This window comes from Leptonotus elevatus, chromosome 22, assembly GCF_054856555.1.
Source record: "Leptonotus elevatus isolate MCC_2025b chromosome 22, RoL_Lele_1.0, whole genome shotgun sequence".
NCBI lineage: Eukaryota > Metazoa > Chordata > Actinopteri > Syngnathiformes > Syngnathidae > Leptonotus > Leptonotus elevatus.
The window spans coordinates 6542731-6551908 of NC_141260.1; positions in this window are offsets into that span (position 1 = coordinate 6542731).

Sequence of the window (9178 nt, forward strand, 5' to 3'; positions counted from 1 at the left end):
TGAATGGGCCTGCTAACTCTTTTCAATGAGCTGAACAGTTTAAACTTTCAACCATTGAAATCGGTCAAGAAATGTGCAAGTTAACCATAATCTACTAAAAGTATTACTGCCCCTTTAAGAAACATGCACATTCACGCACACACATTTGATTTTAACTAACATTTCAATGAGCTGAACAGTTTAAAATTTAAACCATTGAAATCAGTCAAGAAATGTGGAAGTTCACCATAATCAACATCAACTTAAAGTATCTTACTGCCCCTTTACAAAACATGCACATTCACGCACACACATTTGATTTTAAGTAACATTTCAATGAGCTGAACAGTTTAAAATTTAAACCATTGAAATCGGTCAAGAAATGTGGAATCTACCATAATCAACAGTATGTTACTGCCCCTTTAAGAAACATGCACATTCACGCACACACATTTGATTTTAAGTAACATTTCAATGAGCTGAACAGTTTAAACTTTCAACCATTGAAATGGGTCAAGAAATGTGGAAGTTAACCATAATCAACACTATGTTACTGCCCCTTTAATAAACATGCACATTCACGCACACACATTTGATTTTAAGTAACATTTCAATGAGCTGAACAGTTTAAAATTCAAACCATTGAAATCGGTCAAGAAATGTGGAATCTACCATAATTAACAGTATCTCACTGCCCCTTTACAAAACATGCACATTCACGCACACACATTTGATTTTAAGTTGTGAGGAGACGTCACGCACCAACACTCCATTGATTTGTATAGGATTACGCTCACCTCAAACAAAAGCCTCTCGCGACTTAACGGTTGAAGATGCAGATTCCAGAAATGGCTCGTTAGAACGGCAAGGGTTTGGGGAACGCGAGCATGTTCTCAGTTTTTTAATCGGATGAAAAATGACCAAATGAGAGCAGGTTGAAAACTTATGATTGATCGAAAATGAAGAGGCAAAAACGGCGAAAATTACATTGAAAAGAGATCAAAAATGTGCGACTTCTCCTCGCTTAAAGTGAAAATAAAGGTACTAAATGACACCTTAGCCAAATAAAACTTAGTTCTTCAGAAAGCAGAGGCTTGTGGCTACAAAATGTGCGAATTTGATGTCTAGTGAGCAAAGATTGTGGCCATGGTGACGAGTTGAAGTGAAACTTTTGGAAATAGATTTTTTGGTTCCCGTCACTGAAGCCTTAATTGCATATCAGAGTGGCGATTACACTCACTGTCTTTGAACCCGCACAGGGGGAAGAGCTTTCATTCCTTAATATTTTTTTTGACACTGAGCTAAAGATGGGAAAAATTCCAACAAAATGAGCTAAAATTCATATCAATCGGTTAACGTATGCACGCGCAGCGTCTCTTTGAAAAAGGTGCTTGATGTGTGATTTTGTCTTTCATATCGGTCGGTTAACGTATGCGCGCGCAGCGTGTCTTTGAAAAAGGTGCTTGATTGGAGTTGATCTCTTTCGGATTCCCATTCATTCCTATGGGACTTTATTTGGGAGTTTTTTGGGAATAGCGTCGCCATGGTAACTGGGAATTCTTATAAAAATAATAGCGCAGCGAGTCAGAGCGAGCCGCATCGTTTGATACCTCTTTTGTCCCGGTGCGATCTACGGTTCGGGCCGCATTTTTGCGGAAAAGTCGCTGGAAGATAATATAAAAATAATACTAGAAAAATTCCCGCGGAAATTTTGAATGGGCCTGCTAACTCTTGCAACTCTTTTCAATGAGCAGTTTAAAATTTCAACCGTTGAAATCGCCCAAGAAATGTGGAAGTTATAATCAACTAAAAGTATTACTGCCCCTTTAAGAAACATGCACATTCACGCACACACATTTGATTTTAAGTAACATTTCAATGAGCTGAACAGTTTAAAATTCAAACCATTGAAATCGGTCAAGAAATGTGGAATCTACCATAATTAACAGTATCTCACTGCCCCTTTACAAAACATGCACATTCACGCACACACATTTGATTTTAAGTTGTGAGGAGACGTCACGCACCAACACTCCATTGATTTGTATAGGATTACGCTCACCTCAAACAAAAGCCTCTCGCGACTTAACGGTTGAAGATGCAGATTCCAGAAATGGCTCGTTAGAACGGCAAGGGTTTGGGGAACGCGAGCATGTTCTCAGTTTTTTAATCGGATGAAAAATGACCAAATGAGAGCAGGTTGAAAACTTATGATTGATCGAAAATGAAGAGGCAAAAACGGCGAAAATTACATTGAAAAGAGATCAAAAATGTGCGACTTCTCCTCGCTTAAAGTGAAAATAAAGGTACTAAATGACACCTTAGCCAAATAAAACTTAGTTCTTCAGAAAGCAGAGGCTTGTGGCTACAAAATGTGCGAATTTGATGTCTAGTGAGCAAAGATTGTGGCCATGGTGACGAGTTGAAGTGAAACTTTTGGAAATAGATTTTTTGGTTCCCGTCACTGAAGCCTTAATTGCATATCAGAGTGGCGATTACACTCACTGTCTTTGAACCCGCACAGGGGGAAGAGCTTTCATTCCTTAATTTTTTTTTTGACACTGAGCTAAAGATGGGAAAAATTCCAACAAAATGAGCTAAAATTCATATCAATCGGTTAACGTATGCACGCGCAGCGTCTCTTTGAAAAAGGTGCTTGATGTGTGATTTTGTCTTTCCTTTTCCCATTCATTCCTATGGGACTTTTATTTGGGAGTTTTTTGGGAATAGCGTCGCCATGGTAACTGGGAATTCTTATAAAAATAATAGCGCACCGAGTCAGATCGAGCCGCATCGTTTGATACCTCATTTGTCCCGGTGCGATCTACGGTACGGGCCGCATTTTAGCAGAAAAAAACGCGGAAGATTAAAAAATAAGAAAAAAAACTAGAAAAATTCCCGCGGAAATTTTGAATGGGCCTGCTAACTCGCGTGGAAACACGCAATAAAAATAACATTTAAACCATTGAAATCGCTCAAGAAATGTGCAAGTTAACCATAATCAAGATCAAATAAAGTATCTTACTGTCCCTTTAAGAAATATGCACATTCACGCACACACATTTGATTTTAACCAACATTTCAATGAGCTGAACAGTTTAAAATTTAAACCATTGAAATCGCTCAAGAAATGTGCAAGTTAACCATAATCAACACTATGTTACTGCCCCTTTAAGAAACATGCACATTCACGCACACACATTTGATTTTAAGTAACATTTCAATGAGCTGAACAGTTTAAAATTCAAACCATTGAAATCGGTCAAGAAATGTGGAATCTACCATAATTAACAGTATCTCACTGCCCCTTTACAAAACATGCACATTCACGCACACACATTTGATTTGAAGTTGTGAGGAGACGTCACGCACCAACACTCCATTGATTTGTATAGGATTACGCTCACCTCAAACAAAAGCCTCTCGCGACTTAACGGTTGAAGATGCAGATTCCAGAAATGGCTCGTTAGAACGGCAAGGGTTTGGGGAACGCGAGCATGTTGTCAGTTTTTTAATCGGATGAAAAATGACCAAATGAGAGCAGGTTGAAAACTTATGATTGATCGAAAATGAAGAGGGAAAAAACGGCGAAATTAACATGGAGGAGATAGGCGTCAAAGTCCGACTTCTCCTCGCTTAAAGTGAAAATAAAGGTACTAAATGACACCGTAGCCAAATAAAAATTAGTTCTTCAGAAAGCAGAGGCTTGTGGCTACAAAATGTGCGAATTTGAGGTCTAGTGAGCAAAGATTGTGGCCATGGTGACGAGTTGAAGTGAAACTTTTGGAAATAGATTTTTTGGTTCCCGTCACTGAAGCCTTAATTAGTCACACTCTAAATAGGCGACTTTTCCCCTTTGCTCACTGTCTTTGAACCCTCACAGGGGGGAGAGCTTTCATTCCTTAAAATTTTTTTTGACACTGAGCTAAAGATGACAAAAATTCCAACAAAATGAGCTAATTTTCATATCGGTCGGTTAACGTATGCGCGCGCAGCGTGTCTTTGAAAAAGGTGCTTGATTGGAGTTGATCTCTTTCGGATTCCCATTCATTCCTATGGGACTTTATTTGGGAGTTTTTTGGGAATAGCGTCGCCATGGTAACTGGGAATTCTTATAAAAATAATAGCGCAGCGAGTCAGAGCGAGCCGCATCGTTTGATACCTCTTTTGTCCCGGTGCGATCTACGGTTCGGGCCCTATTTTTGCGGAAAAGTCGCTGGAAGATAATATAAAAACTAGAAAAATTCCCGCGGAAATTTTGAATGGGCCTGCTAACTCTTTTCAATGAGCTGAACAGTTTAAACTTTCAACCATTGAAATCGCTCAAGAAATGTGCAAGTTAACCATAATCAAGATCAAATAAAGTATCTTACTGTCCCTTTAAGAAATATGCACATTCACGCACACACATTTGATTTTAACCAACATTTCAATGAGCTGAACAGTTTAAACTTTCAACCATTGAAATCGCTCAAGAAATGTGCAAGTTAACCATAATGTACAGTATGTTACTGCCCCTTTAAGAAACATGCACATTCACGCACACACATTTGATTTTAAGTAACATTTCAATGAGCTGAACAGTTTAAAATTCAAACCATTGAAATCGGTCAAGAAATGTGGAATCTACCATAATTAACAGTATCTCACTGCCCCTTTACAAAACATGCACATTCACGCACACACATTAGATTTTAAGTTGTGAGGAGACGTCACGCACCAACACTCCATTGATTTGTATAGGATTACGCTCACCTCAAACAAAAGCCTCTCGCGACTTAACGGTTGAAGATGCAGATTCCAGAAATGGCTCGTTAGAACGGCAAGGGTTTGGGGAACGCGAGCATGTTCTCAGTTTTTTAATCGGATGAAAAATGACCAAATGAGAGCAGGTTGAAAACTTATGATTGATCGAAAATGAAGAGGCAAAAACGGCGAAAATTACATTGAAAAGAGATCAAAAATGTGCGACTTCTCCTCGCTTAAAGTGAAAATAAAGGTACTAAATGACACCTTAGCCAAATAAAACTTAGTTCTTCAGAAAGCAGAGGCTTGTGGCTACAAAATGTGCGAATTTGATGTCTAGTGAGCAAAGATTGTGGCCATGGTGACGAGTTGAAGTGAAACTTTTGGAAATATATTTTTTGGTTCCCACCACTCAGACCTTAATTAGTCACGCTCTAACTGATGCAAGAAAGGCGACTTTCACCCCTTTGCTCACTGTCTTTGAACCCGCACAGGGGGGAGAGCTTTCATTCCTTAATTTTTTTTTTGACACTGAGCTAAAGATGACAAAAATTCCAACAAAATGAGCTAATTTTCATATCGGTCGGTTAACGTATGCGCGCGCAGCGTGTCTTTGAAAAAGGTGCTTGATTGGAGTTGATCTCTTTTGGATTCCCATTCATTCCTATGGGACTTTATTTGGGAGTTTTTTGGGAATAGCGTCGCCATGGTAACTGGGAATTCTTAGAAAAATAATGCCGCACCGAGTCAGATCGAGCCGCATCGTTTGATACCTCTTTTGTCCCGGTGCGATCTACGGTACGGGCCGCATTTTAGCAGAAAAAACGCGGAAGATTAAAGAATAATAAGAAGAAAAAAAATAAACCCCTTTTCTAGGATAGTAATATGTGCCTGCTTGCTCCGCAAGCAGCAGCTTCGCTGCTGCTTGCTCCGCTTAGCAGGCCCATAATAATATTAAACACTTTTCTAGGGTGGATAGTAATATGTGCCTGCTTGCTCCGCAAGCAGCAGCTTCGCTGCTGCTTGCTCCGCTTAGCAGGCCCATAATAAAAAAAATAAACCCCTTTTCTAGGATAGTAATATGTGCCTGCTTGCTCCGCAAGCAGCAGCTTCGCTGCTGCTTGCTCCGCTTAGCAGGCCCATAACTAGAAAAATTCCCGCGGAAATTTTGAATGGGCCTGCTAACTCTTTTCAATGAGCTGAACAGTTTAAACTTTCAACCATTGAAATCGCTCAAGAAATGTGCAAGTTAACCAAAATCAACAGTATGTTACTGCCCCTTTAAGAAACATGCACATTCACGCACACACATTTGATTTTAAGTAACATTTCAATGAGCTGAACAGTTTAAAATTCAAACCATTGAAATCGGTCAAGAAATGTGCAAGTTAACCATAATCAAGATCAAATAAAGTATCTTACTGCCCCTTTAAGAAACATGCACATTCACGCACACACATTTGATTTTAAGTAACATTTCAATGAGCTGAACAGTTTAAAATTCAAACCATTGAAATCGGTCAAGAAATGTGGAATCTACCATAATTAACAGTATCTCACTGCCCCTTTACAAAACATGCACATTCACGCACACACATTAGATTTTAAGTTGTGAGGAGACGTCACGCACCAACACTCCATTGATTTGTATAGGATTACGCTCACCTCAAACAAAAGCCTCTCGCGACTTAACGGTTGAAGATGCAGATTCCAGAAATGGCTCGTTAGAACGGCAAGGGTTTGGGGAACGCGAGCATGTTCTCAGTTTTTTAATCGGATGAAAAATGACCAAATGAGAGCAGGTTGAAAACTTATGATTGATCGAAAATGAAGAGGGAAAAACGGCGAAAATTACATGGAGGAGATAGGCGCCAAAGTCCGACTTCTCCTCGCTTAAAGTGAAAATAAAGGTACTAAATGACACCGTAGCCAAATAAAACTTAGTTCTTCAGAAAGCAGAGGCTTGTGGCTACAAAATGTGCGAATTTGATGTCTAGTGAGCAAAGATTGTGGCCATGGTGACGAGTTGAAGTGAAACTTTTGGAAATAGATTTTTTGGTTCCCGTCACTGAAGCCTTAATTAGTCACACTCTAAATAGGCGACTTTTCCCCTTTGCTCACTGTCTTTGAACCCTCACAGGGGGGAGAGCTTTCATTCCTTAAAATTTTTTTTGACACTGAGCTAAAGATGACAAAAATTCCAACAAAATGAGCTAATTTTCATATCGGTCGGTTAACGTATGCGCGCGCAGCGTGTCTTTGAAAAAGGTGCTTGATTGGAGTTGATCTCTTTCGGATTCCCATTCATTCCTATGGGACTTTATTTGGGAGTTTTTTGGGAATAGCGTCGCCATGGTAACTGGGAATTCTTAGAAAAATAATGCCGCACCGAGTCAGATCGAGCCGCATCGTTTGATACCTCATTCGTGCCGGTGCGATCTACGGTACGGGCCGCATTTTAGCAGAAAATTCGTGGAAGGATGATATAATAATAACACCAATAAACCCTTTTTTCTAGGATAGTAATATGTGCCTGCTTGCTCCGCAAGCAGCAGCTTCGCTGCTGCTTGCTCCGCTTAGCAGGCCCATAACTAGAAAAATTCCCGCGGAAATTTTGAATGGGCCTGCTAACTCTTGCAACTCTTTTCAATGAGCTGAACAGTTTAAAATTTCAACCGTTGAAATCGCTCAAGAAATGTGCAAGTTAACCATAATCAAGATCAAATAAAGTATCTTACTGTCCCTTTAAGAAATATGCACATTCACGCACACACATTTGATTTTAACCAACATTTCAATGAGCTGAACAGTTTAAAATTTAAACCATTGAAATCGGTCAAGAAATGTGGAAGTTATAATCAACTAAAAGTATTACTGCCCCTTTAAGAAACATGCACATTCACGCACACACATTTGATTTTAAGTAACATTTCAATGAGCTGAACAGTTTAAAATTCAAACCATTGAAATCGGTCAAGAAATGTGGAATCTACCATAATTAACAGTATCTCACTGCCCCTTTACAAAACATGCACATTCACGCACACACATTTGATTTTAAGTTGTGAGGAGACGTCACGCACCAACACTCCATTGATTTGTATAGGATTACGCTCACCTCAAACAAAAGCCTCTCGCGACTTAACGGTTGAAGATGCAGATTCCAGAAATGGCTCGTTAGAACGGCAAGGGTTTGGGGAACGCGAGCATGTTCTCAGTTTTTTAATCGGATGAAAAATGACCAAATGAGAGCAGGTTGAAAACTTATGATTGATCGAAAATGAAGAGGGAAAAAGGGCGAAAATTACATTGAAAAGAGATCAAAAATGTGCGACTTCTCCTCGCTTAAAGTGAAAATAAAGGTACTAAATGAAACCTTAGCCAAATAAAACTTAGTTCTTCAGAAAGCAGAGGCTTGTGGCTACAAAATGTGCGAATTTGATGTCTAGTGAGCAAAGATTGTGGCCATGGTGACGAGTTGAAGTGAAACTTGAAATCAATTTTTTTCTCTGTCTTCACTCTGTTTCTTAATTGGTCCGCTCTAGCTCATGCAATACACACACATGGGATAAAGGATATTTCACTCACTGTCTTTGAACCCTCACAGGGGGGAGAGCTTTCATTCCTTAATTTTTTTTTTGACACTGAGCTAAAGATGACAAAAATTCCAACAAAATGAGCTATTTTTCATATCGGTCGGTTAATGTATGCGCGCGCAGCGTGTCTTTGAAAAAGGTGCTTGATTGGAGTTGATCTCTTTCGGATTCCCATTCATTCCTATGGGACTTTATTTGGGAGTTTTTTGGGAATAGCGTCGCCATGGTAACTGGGAATTCTTAGAAAAATAATGCCGCACCGAGTCAGATCGAGCCGCATCGTTTGATACCTCATTCGTGCCGGTGCGATCTACGGTACGGGCCGCATTTTAGCAGAAAATTCGTGGAAGGATGATATAATAATAACACCAATAAACCCTTTTTTCTAGGATAGTAATATGTGCCTGCTTGCTCCGCAAGCAGCAGCTTCGCTGCTGCTTGCTCCGCTTAGCAGGCCCATAACTAGAAAAATTCCCGCGGAAATTTTGAATGGGCCTGCTAACTCTTTTCAATGAGCTGAACAGTTTAAACTTTCAACCATTGAAATCGCTCAAGAAATGTGCAAGTTAACCAAAATCAACAGTATGTTACTGCCCCTTTAAGAAACATGCACATTCACGCACACACATTTGATTTTAAGTAACATTTCAATGAGCTGAACAGTTTAAAATTTAAACCATTGAAATCGGTCAAGAAATGTGGAAGTTAACCAAAATCAACAGTATGTTACTGCCCCTTTAAGAAACATGCACATTCACGCACACACATTTGATTTTAACCAACATTTCAATGAGCTGAACAGTTTAAAATTTAAACCATGGAAATCGCTCAAGAAATGTAAAAGTTAACCATAATCA